The following is a 23742-nucleotide window of genomic DNA, read 5'->3' as shown; positions in this document are numbered from 1 at the left end:
ACACCGATATCAGCCTAGCTGATTTGTTAAATGAAACCTACTTCATCAAGATACTTATAATTACTTAAATAGTACCAATATCAGCTTAACTGATTTATCAAATGAAATCTACTTCATCAAGGCCGATATCAGCAGTAGACAGCTTTACTTATAGTCAATCAAGCAGTTCTCTAACACCGATTTCAGCTTAGCTGATTTATCAAATGAAATCTACTTCATCAATGCTGATGTAAGCAGCAGATAGCTTTACTTTTTTAATCAATCAAGCAGTTCTCTAACACCAATTTCAGCTTAGCTGATTTATCAAATGAAACCTACTTTATCAAGACCAATATCAGCAGTAGATAGCTTTACTTATAATCAATCAAGTATTTCTTTAACACCAATTTCAGCTTAGCTGATTTGTCAAATGAAACCTACTTCATCAAGACCAATATCAGCAATAGATAGCTTTACTTATAATCAATCAAGTATTTCTCTAACACCGATTTCAGCTTAGCTGATTTGTCAAATGAAACCTACTTTAGCAAGACCAATACCAGCAGTATAGATAGCTTTACTTATAATCAATCAAGTATTTCGCTAACACCAATTTCAGCTTAGCTGATTTATTAAATGAAACCTACTTCATCAAGACCAATATCAGCAATAGATAGCTTTACTTATAATCAATCAAGTATTTCTCTAACACCAATTTCAGCTTAGCTGATTTATCAAATGAAACCTACTTCATCAAGACCAATATCAGCAATAGATAGCTTTACTTATAATCAATCAAGTATTTCTCTAACACCGATATCAGCTTAGCTGATTTGTCAAATGAAACCTACTTTATCAAGACCAATATCAGCAGTAGATAGCTTTACTTATAATCAATCAAGTACTTCTTTAACACCAATTTCAGCTTAGCTGATTTGTCAAATGAAACCTACGTTATCAAGACCAATATCAGCAGTATAGATAGCTTTACTTATAATCAATCAAGTATTTCGCTAACACCAATTTCAGCTTAGCTGATTTATTAAATGAAACCTACTTCATCAAGACCGATATCAGCAGTAGATAGCTTTACTTATAATCAATCAAGTATTTCTCTAACACCAATTTCAGCTTGGCTGATTTATTAAATGGAACCTACTTCATCCAGACCGATATCAGCAGTAGATAGCTTTACTTATAATCAATTAAGTATTTCTCTAACACTAATTTCAGCTTAACTGATTTATCAGATGAAACCTACTTTTTCACGACCAATATCAGCAGTAGATAGCTTTACTTATAATCAATCAAGTATTTCTCTAACACCGATATCAGCTTGGCTGATTTATCAAATGAAACCTACTTCATTAAGACCGATATCAGCAGTAGATAGCTTTACTTATAATCAATCAAGTATTTCTCTAACACCGATATCAGCCTAGCTGATTTGTTAAATGAAACCTACTTCATCAAGATACTTATAATCATGGAGCTATTAAAGATGGAGAAGCAATAGCTTATGTAACGCATTGTTAACTTGTGCCGATTTGAAATCTGACAAGCTATTCATCGAAAGGTACCTTTTGTTTGGGACAAAGGGCTTCCGCCATTAAATCGGTAAGCTGACCCGACAGTGTCCCAGCAAACACAAAAACGTTTTAAAAACGTTTTAAATAAGTTATATTTTGGCTTTTGGTTAGGTAAAAACGTTTTAATAACATTAAAATGTCGGGTTATACAAAGGTCATGATAACGTTTTAAAACGTTTTGTATGAAAACACACTACAACAATATTTTTAAATGTTTTCAAAAAAAATGTTATTGTAAACTATTTTTGCCAAATATTGTGTCAATACTTAAATAACATTATGTTAAAATATTTGAACCCAGCAAACACAGAAATGTTCTTAAAATGTTTTTTTTTTCAAAACCTTTTAATAACATTTAAATGTCGGGTTATATAAAGGTCATAAAAACGTTTTTAAAACGTTATTGAAAATATTTTGGGCAAACATTTTTCGAAAAATATTTTTTCAACCCCAAAATAACATTATGTTTAGAATGTTTTGTATCAAGTTTTCAAGAATGTTTTTGGAATGTTATTAAAACGTTTTTATACCCTTTATATAACCCGACATTTAAACGTTTTCTGTAAAATGTTTTTATTGGCTGATCAGTAGATTATCAAAAAATGTTTTTTAAGGTTATGAAAACGTTTTATACTCTTAATATACCCTTTATATAACCCGACATTTAAACGCTTTCTGACAACCTTTTATAACCTTTTGCGAATGATGTCGAAAACGTTTTGTGTTTGCTGGGGTATTAGCGCTTTACCTAGCAGGCTACTGTCAATAAGTGATCAAACGAAAGGCGCGTGAAAGCGACTACTGGAACGAAAAGTACCTTTTGTTACCATAACACACAAGGGTGTGATTGAGTAGCCGTAAGCACAAAAGGCACACATTAGCCGCTGATGTACAGTTCGTGCTCACCCCACAGACTTCAGGTGCTTCATTTAAATAAATTGAATGCGCTTGATGAATGATTACACATCAAGGCTGCCATGTCTGCATGTCTACAGTACTGTATAATGGTAATAGCTACGTATCTTACTATAAATAGGGGAATGTTGTATGTATGTATGTATCTATCTATCTATCTATCTATCTATCTATGTATGTATCGTGTATAAAGGCTCCGTCAGTTTCGATCTAAATGTCGCCAAATTCATACGGGAGATCGAGGAATATACCGAAACTTCACCAAAAATACTTGAAATTTGGGCGAAAATCAGGCTTTTTTATGATTTTTTTGAAAATTTGGCAAATTTTGACCATTTTTGGTGCAAATTTCTCAAAGTTGGTCAAAATTCAAAAAAATAAAAATACGGGTCCTAGATATTTTTATCTAGTTTTTAAAAATAATTAAAAAAAATTGTTGGCCAAACAATTTTTTTGTTACGTTGCACGAAAAAAATTGGGCCAAAAAAAACTGTTTTTTTGGATTTTCTCCAAAAATGAGCATTTTGGCCCAAATTGGACCTCACAGATGAATTTATCAAGTCATTTCCATTCTAAAAATGTATACTTTTATATTCTTTAGACCAACAATTTAGAAGTTATGAGGCCCGAAAGTTTCCATAATTCCAGGGTTCAGACCAACCTTAATAATGAATCAAGTATTTCTCTAACACTAATTTCAGCTTAGCTGATTTATCAAATGAAACCTACTTCATCAAGACCAATATCAGCAGTAGATAGCTTTACTTATAATCAATCAAGTATTTCTCTAACACCGATTTCAGCTTAGCTGATTTATCAAATGAAATCTACTTCATCACGACCAATATCAGCATTAGATAGCTTTACTTATAATCAATCAAGTATTTCTCTAACACCAATTTCAGCTTAGCTGATTTATCAAATGAAACCTACTTCATCAAGACCAATATCAGCAGTAGATAGCTTTACTTATAATCAATCAAGTATTTCTCTAACACCGATTTCAGCTTAGCTGATTTATCAAATGAAACCTACTTCATCAAGACCAATATCAGCAGTAGATAGCTTTACTTATAATCAATCAAGTATTTCTCTAACACCAATTTCAGCTTAACTGATTTATCAAATGAAACCTACTTCATCAAGACCAATATCAGCAGTAGATAACTTTACTTATAATCAATTAAGTATGAAACCTACTTCATATAAGCAGTTATTAGCTTACTTATTACCAATTTAGCAAATTGGCAGAAAACAAGTAGGGTCAGTTATGGTACTTCTTCTAATGCACAAAGTTAGGGCTATATAAGTCATTCTTCAACAAAACGTTTTAATAATTGTATACCCAACTTCTTGTATATATTTTGATATAATCATAATAGGGAGAAAAAGATTGGTAACTTGGTAAGATTGATATAAATCTAAAAAAGACTAATTTTGACATGATATCAAGCACTTACTTGCATACATCTAATTCTTTTACCATTCTACGTGCGAGCACCAAATGCTGAAATAACTCAGGATTTATATGCCAATGTCCCTCTTATTAATTATTTAAAAGTCTATATCCACAAGTAGTTCTAGTGATTAATCATATACATTAGATAGCTTGCACCTTTGTACCAGAAAAACAGACCAACTACAAGTAGGCCTAATATTTCCTTGCATCTTTACCGAACACATCTATTATGAGTTATTTTTAAAGTGTATAGAAAAATCATGAAGAAACTCGCCAACAGATGATTGTTTCATATTGGCTGATTGTGCGTGCATAATGAGTGTATTGTTTACATCACCATTAGCCGCTCATGCAGAATATTGCAATAGACGCGTGATGTTTCACGAAAACTTTTACAAAAGTCTCGAAAATGGTGTCCCAAAATTCAACTTGGAAGTATCTTGAAAATGGCTTGTCAAGCAGGGTCTCAATACTGATCAGTTCCTGTACATAGGCGAGAGAGTGGATAAAGATGGGCCTACAGTGGCTGGCCTAGCCAAGAGTGCGGTGCGCCCCTCCCCCGAGTTGAGAAGTACAAATAAAGCCCCAATTAAAGTCAGTTGGTGCATATTTTATACATATTGTGATGTGCCCTGAGTAATTTAATTTAATTATTTAGCTTTGTTTATAAGCTGAAAGTATTTCATGACATGGGAAACCCCTTGCACTTGCAAGGGTTGGTCTGTAAAGTCATTTTGGGATACCCCTCAAATTATTGTAAACAAAGTCAGATCTTTGTTTAGAACTTGGAAATCCCCAGTTCAGTGTATTGCACCATAGGAAAAACCCCAGGAAGTGATATAATGTGAAAGGTTAATGTGTATAATTAATCTTGGGAAAATCCCTTGGATTGTGAAATGGAGATCATTTTGGAAATTCCCCCCAGGAAGTAATGTGACTAGACTGGCCCCCAGTCTCGGTTTGGTTCCATCTCTGGATAATGTAACAATAAATAATTACATAATGCCCTATGAAAAAAATATGAAAAGTCCTGTAACCCCCCTTATTTTCTTCAATGCCAAAACCCATTCCTCTTCATCCACAAATCGACGCCACTAATTACACCCACCACAGTCAACCATGCAGCAATATAGAAATATACTCGTATTATAAGTGAACGCGAAAGTCCATTGAGCGCTGATTCCGAGACTGGTCCAATCTGTTAGAGATCTCCCTTCCAAATATTCGTTCAACGAAGCACGTTGTTTCCGATGTCACTTACGAAAAACCCGCCCCAGTTTCAATTCAAATATGGTAGCACAAAGCTATGCCGCTGGATGTGACGCAAGATCGGATGGGACACTTGTCAACAACTGAGAGGTATTGAGCTCAAGTGGCACGCGTCTGATAGACCCATGGTACGCGCAATAATAAAAGGCAACCACTCGACTCGGACTTAGGCCTATTTGTCCATATTGCGTATATTATCGCGTGCGGTTTGCAAATGTTTGCACATTATTTAGCTAGGAAGCCTTTTCAAATATCCCCGCGCTGCCAAGCTGCGTTGATTGGTCGGATACAATATCGTTGTTTTAGTCGCTTACACAAACGTTAATGTAGTGAAAACATGGATGTGGTATATAGAAAGAGTGCGTGACTCCAAATCCGTAAAAGTGAACTCCCAGCATTTTGTGGGAACTTGAAGGCAAATTGCTTACAGACTGGGAGGGTCCATGTATTGGGTTGATTAATCTACATTAATCTACATTACCAGTCGTTCTCCATGGACCCGAGGGAGGGTCTATAATGTGACAGAATGGTCTATTAATAGATTGGGAGTATAAAAATGTGAGAGCTTGAGTTTGCTGATTACAGAATGCCATGGGAGATTGTAAACCTCCACATGTATGTGTTGGGTCTTCGTGCTTCAAAAAAGAAGTACATTTTAACTAGTTTACATAGCCAATAGTTGAGCTATTTTTAAGGATACGATACATGATTTACCGACAAGTGACTCATTTCGGAATGCGATCATGAATTTTGAAGAAAAAAAAGTTTCCACAGGCTTCATTGAGACTCGAGCCAGCGATTCTAAACTTCCTTCGATTACGCGTCTAGCGCTTTACCGCTCGGCCACCGTGGCAGTAGTGGGATGAGTGCAATGATAAAAGATTAATCTCATAATGCCATCTTTAGCCTTTTGTTTACTAAAACAAGACGCGTTTTGTAAAGATAGATTAGGCGTTTTATGCATAAATAGCACGAACGTTTGGGAAGGTTTCAAACAAATAATAAAGACACTGATGTGATGATAAAATTGCGTAAGTCGGGAATTATCTGCGTCGCAATGTTTTGTTTTGGTTTTAGGAATTTGACCTTAAAATTTACGACTTCATGACATTATCAATCGAAATCAACAAAAGATATTTCAACACTATATGTCCTCATTCTTTCTCTAGAATGTTTGTACATGTATGTGAAATAGCTTCAACAATGGTTCGCTGCATAATGGTAAAAATAGCCTTGACCTAAAAAAAGGGCGAGAGGTACCATATTTACGGATTCAGGCTAAATTTAAAATTGATATAAAACGTTTGTTTTTTGATCGATTACAAAAATTAATTTGTATCTGGCGTGAATTACACTACAGTTTTTATTCCTAGGGCTCTTTGACTTCTTCAAATAATTTTTTAATGATAGAATGAATCCCCTGGCCCTCTATAATTACGCACAAAAGATCGAGTCCCCTTAAGGGGTGGGGTATGAACGTTTGGACAGTATTTATTGTGAGACATTAGAGCACATCAGACATATCGAATTGCATTCTGAATACGAAGAATGTCCTTCTGATATCAAATAATTTTGATTTTTTGAAATTCGTAATGTAATACATATTTTATGGCAAATTATTAAAATTGATATTTTTGATATTTAACAGTACTCGAAGTAAACTTTATAAATCTGATGATTTATACTTAAAGTGTATGTAGGTGGGATGAAAAGCCGACGATCAATTGAAAATTTTGACCTTTCATATTGAAGATATGGATTTTTTCCCAAAACTCAAAAAAAATCAGGTCTCTTTGGGAAAAAATCCATATCTTCAATATGAAAGGTCAAAATTTTCAATTGATCGTCGGCTTTTCCTCCCAGCTACATACACTTTAAGAATATATCATTAGATTTATTTTCATCTTAACAAGATATTTTTATTTTCCCATAATTCACATGAAATCACACAGTATATATTTTAAAAAACAAAGGCAATATCAAACAAACGAATTATGGAGGGGATGACCAGAAGGCCAGTAAGGCCAGAGGAAGTCACCCCCCTTAACAAAGAAATGTTACCATCAAAAAAAGTAAAAAACAAAACAAAGCATAACAAACAAACGAGAAACACAATGCTCAAGAATTAATCATATTTTGAGATCAAGTCACGTTTATATATCTTACGGAAATGTTTCAATGAATTTGCCGTTTTTATTGAATTTGGCAATGAATTCCATAATATTGGACCAGCAGTACGAATGGCATGGTCAGTAAATGTTTTGTTGTTCTTCATTAAGTTGAATTTATCTGCGTTTCTCGTTTGGTAATTATGAATATTGGAACGTAGTGTAAAGAAGCCATCAAATACGCCCGGTAATTCATTATTACTGTACTTGTACATAAATACCCCCAATTCAAGTTTGTAGGTGTCTGCAAGAGTTAAAATATTGTATTTGGCAAATAAGGGAGCAGTGTGGCTTCTATAATGACTATTTGCTATTGTCCTCACAGCCCATTTCTGTAATTTCATAATTTTATCCAAATATGTTTTACACGTATCACCCCAAATCAATATTCCGTAATTTAAATAAGGTAAAATTTTATAAATTTTATAAAATTTACTTCGAGGACTGTCCCAGCAAACACAAAACGTTTTCAAAACGTTTCAAATTGGTTTTAGTTTGGTTTCGTTTTTGTAAAACGTTTTAAAAACGTTTTAAAAACGCTACCGCGTAACCGTGGTTTCTTGATTGCTGATTGTTTGCACAAAAACGTATTAATAACGAAATAAAACAACCGTTCATATAACGTTTTATTACAACCAAATATTTTCGTAACTTAGGCATTATTTATTTTGTCATTATTAAATTAATCGTATGTTGCCATTCATCATCATCATCCTCATCCTCATCATCCTCATCATCATCATCATCATCATCATCATCATCATCATCATCATCATCATTATCATCATCCTCATCATCATCATCATCATCATCATCATCATCATCATTATTATCATCAACACCATCATCATCAACATCATCATTAAGTCAGTTGTCAAAATATAGAATTGAAAGTTATTCCTCAAAAAAGTATCTATTAAATGTTGTGCAAATATTTCGATGAAATGTATCTTGAACAGACTTTTCTCATAGGAAAACATGGGCCTTCTACATTCATTGTACTGACCTGCAAAAATAGAGATCAATGAACTTCATAACAGTTGTCTTGCCGTTTGTAATTATGAAAGATCGTAAATTTATTGTTTTTGCAAGCGTTTCAAATGACTTTGCAACCTCGTAGCTCTGCTTTGGCTGCAAAGTGGATAACACGTATGCTGGCAATTTGCGTAGGCCTACTGGGAATGAGACTATACGAACTTGACCCTGAGAGGGTCTGCGATTTGAAAGTGGTATTTGAACTCCGGGTTTGAACTCAAGTATAGCAACCGGTATAGCGGTTTACAAACATGTACATATCGCACTGGACAGTCTAGTCTGGCAGTTAGTTATATTATTGCATGTATATTTATATTTCAAATCAACTCGTCGCTCTGCTGCAGGATTACTATTGAGAAATGACTTAAATGTCTGTGTATAGGCCTATACACAAGCTTTGACCAACATACAAGTTCGGGGACCAAATGTTCTTTTGGAATATATCGTTGCAGGTTTTTTGTTTTGTTTCTGCATTACACTCTCATGACTCGGAACTGACTTATAACTGTTGCAATCGGATGCTGTAATATTTTCCAAAAGAGTGACATTTTCGGGTAAGTTAAAGTATATTTTAGACTTTTATCATAATCCAAACAGGTAGACACCCGGGGTAGACATGTACATGTTTGATGTTGCAGCCTGCAGCCAGTAAGAAGAAACTTATCAATGGCCTATAGAACATGGAGCTGTTGGGGTCATACGTTAGCTAATGGTGTAAATTTATCAGCCATGGCTGATGTATAACAGCACACGGCTTCATGTTTTACTACAGAGTTTGCGTCTGGACTCCAGTCACAAAACATTATACATGTACGGATGTAACCATAACGTCGCATCGTTTGCTGCAGAAGTACGGTAAAGAATTATTGTTAAACTGTTTTCGATACTTAACAAAAATTAAAATGTATTTAAACAAACTTCCATGTTCGTTACATTGTTGTTCCCCAAAGGTAACACAAACCCTCCCAGGAACGGTTTTTTACCAATTTTTTAACGTTATAATGGCGTTTTAAAAACGTTACTAAAACGCTTGCAAAACGCCACATTTTACGTTTTTAAAACGTAATATTGAAACGCATTCGTAACCAAACTGACATGTTTTTTATCGTTATAATGGCGTTTTAAAAACGTTACATAAAAACGTTAATAAAGCGTATTCAAAACTCCACACTTTTGCGTTTTTAAAACGCAATATCGAAACGTTTTCTAAACCAAAGTGAAACGGTTTTTTAACGTTATAAAAACGTATTTTGGCTAGCTGGGGTTATATATCAAAAATGTGAAAAATATCAAATTTTAATAATTTGTCATAAAATTTGTATTATATCGTGAATTTAAAAAATTAAAATTATTTGATATCAGAAAGACATTCTTCGTATTCAGAATGCAATTCGATATGTCTGATGTGCTCTCATGTCCCACACAAAATACTGTCGAAACGCTCATCCTAGATCCCTTAATACAGCAACGAAGGCGATTTCGAGTACAGAAATGTGCTAGTCCTCATCAAAGGATTAAAGTTCTTCTGTCGAATTGCTGGAGTTTGCTGCAGTATTAAAGAAGCCTGTTCCCTGGAGAAAGAATGATTGGTGAAAGAAACACCATTTTTTGAGAAAGCAGCGTAAGGGGATAAATATTTGAAGAAAGCAGCACAAGGAGATATATTTTTGGAGAAAGCAGCGCAAGAAGATAAGTGATTGAAGAAAGCAGCATCATTTTCGTGTGAGGATTTCATACACAAGGATATTTATAAACGCAAGTGTACAATGGACTTTGCTGATTTTCGCAGGACAAGTGAATAAGGATATACATTAGTCGTCCAGAACATTGCAAGAACTCTATAATATAGGATCACCAACAAGAAGACCGCTATGGTTAAGTACTGATAGAATAAAACTGTGATTGTGTGATTTTATTGTATATGCAATTGTTGTTATATGTTCCAATAATATTTAACTTTCAATTAAAGACTTAGATTTTGTTAGCTTAATCAAACAGTGTATTTGTGTTGTGCATACGTGTGAGTTCGGGTAAAAGGTGATTTTGGCCTTGAGTCAAGTACGACTCGTAACAATACTCGTAGGCCTATTTATTGTGCGTGCCCAAAATCAAACTACTGATTTTAATGCTCTTCGTGCTAGCCATAGGCTTCAAAACAAGTTTCGAGATATTTTCTCAAAATATCAAAACCTTTCTAAAAACCACTGAACGAATTATAGGCTTGTTTGTACTCATTTTAATGCACTGTGGTCGGCACATCACACCCACCTGCCCCTCAGACAGCTATTTCTTAATACATTTTCCTAATTTTGTACACGTTGGGTCCAGGCCCGTACGCAGGATTTTTTTAGGGGGGTGCTGATTTTGAAAAAGTGGACTTTTTTCAAGAGGGGGGGGGGCGATTTTGTGAAAAGTGGACATTCTTCCCAAAATTTGGACTTTTTTGACCAAAAAAGCGTAAAAACCTGATTTTTTTGCTCGCTACGCTCGCAAATTGTCATATTTTGCGACTTTTTGTATACTTGTTCAAATTTGGGGGTGCACCCCCCGCACCCTACCCCCCCTCCTGCGTACGGGCCTGGTTGGGTCCCATCGCCGCCACCAGTGTGGTAGGCCTATTTTGCTAACTAACCACCTTCAAAAGAACATTTCAACCCTCTGCAAACCAACTCACGAAAAGAAAATTTCGTTAGGGCCTACAAATGAAAAAAAAAATCTTAATGAAAAATTTTAATCCAGGGGCCAGCGGCGTAGCCAGCTTTTTTGGTCGGGGGAGGGCAAAATAAAATTTCGGGGGCACAGACGAAAACAATTATTGCAGTTGCATTATACAATACATAGAGACAGCATGTCTTCGAGCTTCAAAAAAGACTTTATTTGGACGATGTGCGCGCAAAAATTTGGTATTTTACACTATTTTCGCCCATTATCAGGATGGAAAGGCCGGCGTTTTCTTTACAATGCGCGAGTAGCTCGCAAAAATTTTGTATTTTACACTATTTTGGCCCATGATCGGGCTGAATTTTGGTAGAAAAGGGGCTCCTTGTCCTTTTTCCTTTGCCCTCTTGATTTTTTCTTTCATTTTTCGTCAGAGGGGCACTTTTTTCTTTCATTTTTTGTCTATACGCTATTGTTTTGATCCGTACCCCCTCACCATTTTATAGATTCTTGAGCGCCCTGCTTAAAAAAATTGGGATCGACAATTCACAATTTTATTAAGCAAAGAAATATTTCCGTCGTTAAAATATGCTGTGCACCCCCCCATCCGATTGGTCTAGTGACGCCCCTGCTGATAGGCCTAAGCCACACAAAAAACATATAAAATATTTGGACCCCAAAGAATTTTTACAAAGCCTGTCCGCCACTGCCCCCCCCCCCCCCTTACACACACACCCCACCCTTTTCGGAATGTATTGACGCCCCTCTGATACGTTTCTATAAATATTCTGCATGCATGCACGGAAATTTTGCCATTGCAGTGGGGTATTTTTAAAATTGAACTTTTCAAGAAAGTAACCGAACTTTTCAGTTTTCATGAATGTATCCGAACTCCTCACGGCTGGGAGAAGATACCCATCGCCTAATGCAAATTAAATTAAAATTATGCACAGGTTTACACGACGAGTAAATATTTGGGCAATTCCAAGCATCATTCCGCAACGCAAAGTTTGCATATGCAAATTAGGGTCGTTTGGAAAGGTTTTTCCCACTTTAATCTTTCACTTACCGAAAATAGATAGCATTATACTATTCACCTTCCTAATTGGCTGCTGCATTAAAAAGAAATCATGTGCAAAAGTCGCGTTGCGGAATGATGTTGCTTGGAATTGCCCATTTAAACCAACTAGCAAGTCACCCAGGTCATTATGCATATCTAGGCCTATCATGTAGGCCTATACAAACCAAGCGTAGTGCCCTTGGTCTCGGATAGTCTTCCAATCTCACTCATTATGGCTATTTTAAACCTCATAACCAGAAACACTTACCTATAGGCCTACATTGTCCAGCATATGATTTCCCTTTAATATGTTCTTGATAGAGCAATGTTCGACAACATTTTACATCAGACGATGCTAATTTAATGCTAAAACACGAAATACTTTTTACCAAGCAGACGGTTTGTGAAGCACGAACTTTCTGAAAATGGTTTTGACCGCATCACTTCGTATCGTCTGCGCGCAATGATAACCTGAACAAAAATTCTTTGCAAGAAGGAACCAACAAGAATTTAAGTAAAATATCCTTTTACAATTTGTTTCGACAATTAGCGGTTGTAATGGGTAAGAATGACTTTTAATTCAGCCCCCCCCCCTCAGTCTACACAGACTGAAGACAAGTTTTACTCGGGGCACTTTTTGTTCGTGCGTAATAACACGAATATAAAGTTTCACTTTGGTGTGCCGGCAGATAATGATATGCGGCAGCGCAGGTGCATTATGCACCTGCCAATCAGCTGATCAGTGTTTGCATACCGGGCCGGGATTTGGCCGGGAGATTTGGTTTAGAATTTCGGGTGAATTGTGCTGAATTATTATCACGTGATTAACGGCTACTTGAAAAAGACAATATTCACTAATTTTATGAAGTTGCTGAAAAGAAAACAAAAACATAATAGGCCTAAACGTCACAATATAAATCTGTTAGAATGGTTGAACCAAAAAAATAATTAGAGATAGGCCTGATGAAACGAGTAAGAACTAAACAAATCAATCCGTAGGATAAATAAATAAATAAATAAATAAATAAATAAATAAATAAATAAATAAATAAATAAATAAATAAATAAATAAATAAATAAATAAATAAATAAATAAATAAATAAATAAATAAATAAATAAATAAATAATTAAATGAATGAATGATGAATAAATAAATAAATAAATAAATAAATAAATAAATAAATAAATAAATAAATAAATAAATAAATAAATAAATAAATGAATCAAACAATCAATCAATCAATCAATCAATCAATCAATCAATAAATAAATAAATAAATAAATAAATAAATAAATAAATAAATAAATAAATAAATAAATAAATAAAGTTCAACCAATTAGAGCTAATTAGTTAGCCAAATCAATCGTTTAGGGTGGCACGTGGGATCACACAAAGTGGAAAATTTTAGACATTTTTTTGTATTGTATAAATTAAAAGTAATGATGCTAAGGAGGAAATGATGCAAGGAATCCAATTAGAACGTCCGATTTCTGCAAAAATGAGCAGTTTTTCAGAAAAGCGCCAAATTTGATTTTCCGTGCCAATTTCTTTCGGTCCACCGTAACAACTTACCACAAAATTAGCGGATTGGTATTCTAAATCACAAAATTAGCAGCGGCTATCTGAAGTTTTTTAATTTGTCTTCTTCTTAAAATATAGGCCTACCTTACAATATCCAAAAGTTGGTTCAAAACTTTGAGAACACAGTTAAGTTGTATCATAAAGTGAAAAAGTCATCTTGTGGTCTAAATCGCTTACATTTTATGTCCATTGAATATCCAGTAGGCCTATATAATGTTGACTTTCCAGTTTATGGTGCTCCCCACACTTTGAGGCAAAAACTGCAAAAGTTGAAGTTCCATGCATAGATATAGATGCTGTGTTGACCAACATAACTGCCCACAGGGAGGATGGCAATTTATTTCTCGCAATTACGGCCATAGCTACTATGGGCTATTTGCGGGGAGAAGATAAGTTTAAGTGACCGCTTATGGGTTCGAATTTCAACCAGCCTAATCATGAAGCTCCCGTGGCCAAATGGTTAAGGCGTAGGTCTCGTAAACCTGAGGTCCTGGGTTCGATTCCCAGGCGGGATCACTTTTTCTACTTGTCTCCTTTGCGACGGCGAACCTGATGAAAAATAATGTTTATTTATATAATTCCCGTCGATCACGCCACTGTTTTTCCGTGATAACTGCCCACCTCAGTGTATTATAAATCCCCCTATTATATTGTTTCTCACATAATAGGCTATAAAGATTTTCGTTAAAAAGCGTTAATCATGTAAATTGGCAAAACTGTTAGCTTCTGAAAAATACAATTGGACGATCATATATCTTCTTCTTCTTCTTCTTCGTTGGTACGTGACGACAGACCATGTATGTAGAGCCACGGTGAGGGTAATGTGGTCATGGACTATAGTTTGGGCTCTTTGCCGGATGTGATCTAGAACTTGGGTTTTAAAAGAGTTGATTGAGCTGTTGTTGATTATGTTGTCGGGTAGTCTGTTCCAGTCTTTTGTTGTCCGGGGAATAAAAGAAAATTTGGGTGTGTCTGTCCTACAGTGGGTCTGGTTAAGCTGTTGACTGTTGCCCATGATGCAGTCATGTCTACAGTAGAATTCAACTCGACCTTTGCAGGACTTAAACCCCATTAAAAGCTATTAAACCAAGATAACACTCATTGAAAACAGCTCAACTGATTAAATCATATCTTCTCTGGTTAAATACACACAACATATGTGTCTGCTTTACACGTACAATGGAGCAATGAGCTGGGATTATACTTTCAATTGGGTGAACGATTATAAAGGGAGCGCTAGAGAACAATTCTGTGTGGTCTTTGTTCACGAAATGAGACAATACGTGCTTATTGTTAACCAGCGTTCTTGAAAATGAGAAACATGGTGGTTTGCAGACTTAACACGGTTTGGAAATAATTTCTTCATATTTTTTGGTGTTATCTGTCGTTTACATATCCTTCCTAAAACACCAAAGTACGCATATTTCCAAACATCTAAATTAGCTAAAAATTTAGGACATGTTACAAAACTATATTGTCTAGAATTTTAGAAGAGTACTTTTAATATTGGCCGGTTATTTTTTCGCACAGCGACGTTAACTAGGCAATGTACTATACCTATAACATTAACTAAAACACCAAAGTACGCATATTTCCAAACATCTAAATTAGCTAAAACATTTAGGACATGTTACAAAACTATATTTTCTAGAACTTTAGAAGAGTACTTTTAATATTGGCCGGTTATTTTTCACACAGCGACGTTAACAAGGCATATCCCCATACTTTTAACGTAGGCTATTTGTAGAGGTCACGCGTCAATGGGAAAGAGCACTGTGTATTGTGTATAGGAAAACGGACAGTATAAAGTAACTGTGCAGTCAAAGGACCGATTAATGTATAGTCACAGGTTTCTGATGGTATAAGAAATCTCCGATTTTCTTTTAATAGTGCAGTTCGAGAATGTACAAGGCCGGAGGCCCATTCTCAGCGAAAGAATAAAGACGGGGAGTAAGGGCTACATTTAAAATTACCCGAATGATCTCGAATATTTTCATAAAAGTTTAAGTAACTTTGTCCGTGATATATATGCGCAGGGAGAGCATACAGGGTGTATCAAAATGATTGGTACCGAAGACTTCTCATTTTTTGCCGATTTTTTTACTATTTTTTGTGCCAGTTTGGGGATAATTGTTTAAATATTTGTAATTATAGTAGTTTTATCTTCTCTGAGAATTTTAGATCATAAAGATAGCACATTCTATTCAGTAGTTACATGATTCTAAAGGAAAGCAGGTGTTTTAACACTCTCATCGTAACGCTGGATCAGTAGCGCACCATTTTCAAAGCTCTATTTTACTGCAAATACCTTGTGAGGATGATATGTTGAAAATCATGGAAATGTTTAATATTTTCCTTGCCTATTTCTTCATTAATAATATATATTAATGTAATGATCAATATTTATTGCTTGAGAGTAATATTATTGACTTGAATAAGTTAGGTGGGGTGAAAGAAGTTTGTGTATCAACACCATCCAAGGCGGTAATTTAAATTGTATTTTTGAGATTACTAAGTAGATGGTGTGGCAGAATGGCTATAGACTGTAGACAGTGTAGGTTAGTTTAGACCTGGTAAAAGTTATTGGAATGACTCCACAGTATTCCACACTTTAGTGTGTATTCAGTTAAGAATCACTGGTCGACACGAAGCTGCGGAGAAGTGCAGAGAAGATCTATCTAGGAAACAGTTTCTAAGAGCAAGGCGTATCCCATGCAAATATGCTAAAACTTGCAATGCTTCAAAATTTGATATGGGCAGTTACAGTATGGACCCATCCCAGTTGTTAAGTTCTTTCAAGATAGGGCTTCACCCCACACTGCCAGAGTCGTAAGGCAGGGACTTCAGGAACTATCTTTCTAAAAGCATGTGTAAAGCAATTTTATGTTATGTATATGAGATATTGAAGAGTATGTATGCAATAAATGGTTCAAACAGTGAACCTATTCATCTTGTGTTGTGTAAGTCAAACCATGATTACGTCGATCTTCGTTTAAATGACAATAGCTCCCAGATGCATAAACCTATCAACTTCAGATTAATAGATCAATAAGTTAACATATGCCCCTTTCTATTTATAGTACAAAAACTATATTAATTAGCAATTTTATATTTTTGATATATTTTTGAAAATGTCACATAGCCCGGTACCAATCATTTTGATACACCCTGTAGGCCTAATGGTCAATAACGGCAAGAAAAATCTCTGGTGGCTGACCAGTGGGTCGGGGAACTTTTCCTAGGTTTAATGAAACTGGCATATTCTTCCTATTTTTCCAGATCTAACTAGCTCATTATTAACCAATATTATTATTATCTTAAAACACGGGAGTGTCTTTTTTATGTTCCTTATTATGCAAGAGGAAGTGTTTGAGGTGTTTTTTTTTTTTTTTTTTTTTTTTGGTTTATTTGGTGTTTTTGCACTGGATTGGACCATCATTTATAACTGGCAGCCGCCTTCGATTTGACACCCTTTACCTATTTTTTTTTTTCTTTAAGACTTTTTAACTATCATAAACTTATCCCTGTGTAAAATAAAATTCGACCTTTTATCACCCTAATCCTGGTTAAAAACTCTTTGCTCAACACTGATCTAGGCCAATCAATAACTGTTTGCCTATCACAAAGGCACTGGCCAATTATGACGTCAATAAATCAATAACTGGTCATGCATTGGTCTGCTTACTTGGTTGAGTTTGGCTGGGAGGGCCACTAACTGAGGAAAAACTGTCACTCATACAAACAGGGCGACTACGTTGAAGACATTGACCCCGACATTGACCAATAGAATTGCTTTTGGACTCATGATAGAGAAAAAATGACGATGATTGACATGTGAGTTTCTAAGGAATCGAATTTATGGTTCGCTTGTGGCGCTGTTGCAAAGTCAGAGAAAGTTTCAGGCCGTGGAAGGCATGAAATCCCCATTCAATTAGTACACAGATTCTTGAGTGATAGATTTGCACAACATGTCATATAAGGCCCTTCACAATTAATTCTTAGTTTCCTGTTTCATGGTTGAAAACCAGGGATGAGGCGACTTTTAATTATTAATTATTAATTATCTTTTATTTTCTTTATTTTAAAATAAGTGGTCGCAACCTACATCAAGCCATTTTGACAAGGAGCGTGCATTTAATTATTTTACTACTATGTTTGATTTTATACATAAGTAATGGTACAATTAGGTTCTATGTTTATTCATCATTATAGATGATATGATCAAAGTCAGAAAGTAGCAAATAGTAGTCATTAAAAGTTATTTTTAAAGAGCAAATCCAAAATTTAAATAAAATAATTAAATATTTTGCAATTCTCTACTTTGGACGCGGGCGGGAAACAGGAAACTAAGAATCAATTGTAATTGGCCTAAACCCTACAACTACGTTGAAAACATGCTCTATTTTATTTTTTGAAAAGATATTAGTAATCACAACAAATTTCTGCAAATGATGATCTGAGTTTCTAAGACATTGAATTAAAAATAACACCAGGACGACATTCTAAAAAAAGTTTCCTATACCTTCAACACAGAGCCGTGTGCTGAGGTCACGCGTCTATGGCAAGCTAAGCGGCTCAGAACGTGGGACTAGCTACGCGCAGCTTCTTTCTCGTTACGTGCAGCTTATTAACCAATCAGATTCGCGGTTTTAAACACGTGGAGCTGATGTAAACATCCTCTCTCACAAATATTACGTTGTTAATTTTTGTAAATGAAAATATCTGTAGTATATCAGCAAAAAATGGTATAGGTGCTATTAAATTAATATCTGAACAGAATGATGATTGTTCTATATAGGGGCTATCATTTTCTTCGGAAGGGGATCCTACATATAGGAGGGACTACTTTTTTGGAAAGAAAAGTAAGGGGGAGGGGGGTCATAAATTGATAATGACAAAATGTAGGGAGTCACAAGATGACTACAGATAGTGTGTTTATTGTATTCAAAAGACTGATTTCAATACAATTTTAGCCTGTCTAGGGGTAAGGTGTATCGGTGGTGGGAGTCGGGGTCATAACATTTTGATGCCGAAATAGTGAGGGCCGCAATTTATTGACGCCGACGTAAATTTAGGCCCCCCCCCCCCCGTTCCGAAAAAAATGATGACCCATTTTACTCTTTCCATATTTACACAGTGGCATGTGATATCGCTTTCCCTGAAATATCTTTACACAGCGCTTTACATCAGTAGTAGTTGTGGTTTGACCTTCATATCCCCTGCACCGCTAATACAGCCCGAGTATAAAGTTACTTGCTATTAAACACGGTGTAAACTTGGAAACACTAAATAAATATGCTTTGTGTCATTTTAGACAGGCATTAGACATGTTCTCTTGACACGTGCTGTGATTTGGCCTCCTTTACCCGTTCGTTATCTATGCTAATTCCGTAAATTAATTACAAGATAATAATTGTGAAAGAGGATACCTATAACTATACTACGCGCAGCTAACGACCCAACCACGTGATTAAATTTGACTATTTTGATTGGTCAAACAGCTGCTCGTAACGAGAAAGAAGCTACGCGTAGCTGTTCCACGCTTTTGGCCCCCTTGGCTTGCCATACGCGTCAATTACAGACACACTGTGTAGCTAGCATAGGAAAATGGACAATAAGTTTACGACTCGGAATCAAGTTAAATTGTGTAAACATGCAAGGCACACGACTTCAAATAGGCCTAGTGGCCTGCTATCATGTCAAATCTCAGTGTTAAATAGACACCCATAGCACTTCAAACTAAGTGGTGTTTTTCAGAAAATCCCAGAGGGGTGCAAAGTCTGCAAACTAGGCCCTCTTAGCTTAAAGCTGCTTAAGCTTATTAGCTTACCGCCCAAACCAAAATTCAAAAATAGCTATATACTATAAAGGGTATTGATGAAGTAGCTAGTCTACTGCTGGCAGTGGCAGATCTAGAGCAGTAATTTGAGGGAAAAAATAAAAATAATATCATTCAGGGCTGCACCCATGCCTGTGCCTGGGCTGCACCCCGGGGGCTGCACCTGGGCTGGCTGCACCTAACCATGTTAACTAGTAACAAACGCAGGGCGCATGCGCGAGCCGGGAAGTTCAAGCTTGCTGTAGGTTCGGTCCCTACATTATGTACACACATACTCACCATATGACACGTTTGCAACGCCCCGACTCAGGTGTCAATTTGTGGATTAAATAAAATAAAATTAAATATCTTTTTTTCTATATTTCCGTTTCTCCGTCTCCCGGGGAATCGACTTGAAAACACTATGAGGATTACTCAGTTAATTTTTGAGGACAAAAATCGTGAAATTGGTGGTGTACGGGAATTTTGTTATGGCCAAGTTTCCCGGGGGGGTCACTCCCATTGTGGCCTGTACACCATCCGCGATAATCAAATTTTGAAAAGCACCCTAAACAAGGATTTAACCCTTGGCTAAAACGACACCCTAAACAGGGATTTCATTCCTAACATCAAATTTCATACCCTAAATTTCATTTCCGCGTATTTAGAAATTGCAATTTTGCTACCCTTTTTTTTTTTTTTTTTGTTTTTGACACCCTAAACGCGATACGCGGGTATCGTGCCTACCCACGAAAAACGACCCTTTTTACGCGTTTTCATTATCGAGGATGGTGTACAGGCCACAATGGGAGTGAACCCCCCGGGCCAAGTTTTAGGCCAAAAAAATATGATTTTTTTCTAAATTTTTATTGACCGAAAATTCGACCCTTTCTCGCTTATCTAATAAATTTTCAACTTCTTTTTGACATATGTGGTAGATATGACTTTGGTGTTTATATTCCCTGAAGTAATTGTTGTAATTTTGCTTAGTTTTATAAAAAGAAGTGATTTTCTGCATGGAGTTGTTTTGATATTCGGCTTTGTTTACGTTTCAAAACCAAAACTGAATTTCCCGGCTCGCGCATGCGCCGTGCGTTTGTTACTAGTTAATAACCATCCCAGACAAACGAGAACCTAGACCAATGACTTTGCCTCGCGTAGTGAAGCCGACACTGCTTAGCAACGAATTTGACAAGGACGCATACCCGGACGCAAACAAGCAGACATGTTCGCGTCTATGGAACATGTTGCATTTGACGCGGCGATAACGGCGCAGTAATCACGCAAACGAGCGCGTCAAACATGTATGCGATATTTCTCCGCGCCTAGTAACCCCGTCAATCCGTCAATATCACCTTGGATACGGGGCTTCACCTCCCGCTGTGGTAAAGGATGGGCAGTAATAGGTCTAGGTGGTATGTCTATGATAACCATGCTAACTAGCGCCCTCATCCCCATGCTTTATAAAAGACGAGCGGCTTTCAAAAAGTGCTGTCAGGTGTAGGAACTGTGGGTGTGGTGCTTGTAGTTTGAAGTAACACGAAGATACCTAAAAGAACTATTCATAAGTAAAATGAGGGCAATTAAAGAATGCATAATTAGCAAAAATATTAGGATTTAATATTAGGTATAAAAAAATTAATCATTAAAAAGAGAAATTTTGCAACAATCTAGAAACGCTTAATTGATTGTTTACTGGACACACCTGTTGCTTCAAATTACCAAAACACCGTGCACATTATGCTCGATATATCTAATTATATATGTCAATTAATTTCTACGGCAACTACAATAATTTAGATAATATAAATACATTATATATTTATATTTAATCAAGTTTAATATCACAAAAGTGTTAATTAACATAATTTATTGAAATATGAAGCAGCCCAACTGGTTTCATTATAACGAATAAAACACAAACAGCACGTTAGATATTCAAGTGAATGCCGAAATAAGAAGGTTTTATTTATATGTTCGCTGATGAAAATCAATAATATTTTATGATTAATCATAAATTTTTGTATTGAATTGATACGATAAATAGGTCAGGCTACTGTCTACATCGATACCAGAAAAACAAATTGAATGATGGTTTTATAAATCATGGCGAGATGGGAACATCCATCGACGCGACGAGATGGTAGATGCAGCGAACAGCTGATGCAGTGATGATGATGATGATCGAGAGTGATGGCGATGGAATTCCATTCATCATGATGCAGCAACGGGTTTACTGTGTACTGTAAGCACTATAAGGCGATTATGTATAAAAGTCACATATTTAGAAAATAGAGGTATTGTTAGCCGCTTGCGCTGTTGACTGCGAGTATCCTATCGATCACTACCGTAAAAAAGGTTGAATTTCAAAGTTTTAGGGGCCTGAGCTTTCGATCCTAGCAGGATCTTTATCACTCTGCCTTTTGTCACTCTGCCTTTGATAAAGATCCTGCTAGGATCGAAAGCTCAGGCCCCTAAAACTTTGAAATTTTACTTAACAGGCTATTTTTGTGGATAAGCAGTTTACAACAGGCTGAACAGCTCACTTTTTAACGTAAAAAAGGTTGAACAGATCATCGAGCGACGGCGGAACGATTTTGAAAGTACGTGGGGCAGGGCCGTTCCCTAGGGATTTTGCCGCCCTAGGCAAAGCCTCTCCCTGTCGCCCCACCAAAGCATACCAAAAATGTCTTAAGAGGGGTTACCCCCTTGAAAACTCATCAGTTTTCTGTTTCTTTTCGCCCCCTTTTTATTTTCCTCCATTTTTTTTCTTTTTATCCGCCCTCTGTTTTCCCCTTTTCTTTCTCCATTCCCATTTTTTACTTTTTTCGCCCTTTTTGTTGCGCACTCTGCGTTTACCGCCCTAGGCGACCGCCTTTAGCTGGCCTAATGGTTGGAACGGCCCTGCGTGGGGGGTAGTACAGGAACCCATACCGTAGTAGCTCTGCACAACGGTATGGGACGAAGTGTATACAAAAAGCTAAGTGCAACGCAATTGCATGATTTCAATTAGAGTTTGTACTAAAAAATACAAGGCTCCTGTAGCTTAAATAGTTGCATGTTTGTCATAATATTAATTACGTGCCGCTTCTTGTACTTCTTACCTACACTCCTATGCTTGAAATTGTAATAAATACTTCGTTACTTATCCAGAATAAATAAAAAATCATTAGCACATGATCCAAGTCGGCGCACCAAAACTGAGATGGCACTTCAGTGCAAACTTAGATAGGGCAACACCAACAACGAAAATGTCATACCGATAAATGATGTGTCTGTTTGCCCGTTTTTTTAAGTTTGCCTTGCGAACTAGGGGGGGGGGGAGAGGAATCAGTGGCAGAGCATGCTGAGTGATGTATAGATCCAGGCCCCCAACTCAACAGTTAGTTGACAGCCATGAGAGTTACCAAATTAAGTAGAAAAAGGGGTTATTTTTTACTGCAAGGACCGCTAAATTGGCAAAATAGGGCCCAGGGGTATTTGCATTGTTCGTGAAATTTGACAGTGAAATCAGCAAAATAGGGTATTTTATTTGCACTGTCCTTGAAATTTGGATAAAAGGGTTACTTGAGAAAATCCATAAATTTTATGTCAATATTTAGTGTTATTGATAACTTGATAAGGGGTGTTTGAAATTCTGGTCATTAAAAACTACAAAAAAGGGGTTGTTTTTGGCCAAATTTTGTCCTCGATTTTGCATGAAAAAGGGGGGGTAAATTTGATGAAAAATCATTGCAAAGGGTAACTCTCATGGTTGTCAACTTTTGTGTTGAGTTTGGGGGCCGGGGTATAGATTAGAAAATGTAATTGTAAATAATGGCCGCGGAGCGACCATTCATTGCGGCGCTTGACCAACACGGGGGTGTTTGAGCTGAGCCTGAGGGGGATGTGTTGATTCCCCCTTCAGAAATGAGAATCTTTCTGCAAGCAAGACTTTCTTTATCATTAACATATGACTTGGACCTGAAGTCCTGTACATGTACTTGATTGCAACAATTTTAGAAACAAAGTAATAGGGAGCAATAGAAAAATAACAAAATTGTTTAAAAACCTTCAAAAAAACCAAGTGCAGTGATTTATAGTGCGCTATGCACAGGCACAACGCCTAGACGTTGATCCATTTATAAGCCTCATCACACTTTACAGGGGCCGGGACAATATGTTAAATTTATTTTACTTGGCCTATTATCAGAAAATGCCTGATATGGG

The sequence above is a fragment of the Amphiura filiformis genome, chromosome 20 (genome assembly GCF_039555335.1).
Source record: "Amphiura filiformis chromosome 20, Afil_fr2py, whole genome shotgun sequence".
NCBI classification, from domain to species: domain Eukaryota; kingdom Metazoa; phylum Echinodermata; class Ophiuroidea; order Amphilepidida; family Amphiuridae; genus Amphiura; species Amphiura filiformis.
Note: the sequence above shows the minus strand (reverse complement) of the source record.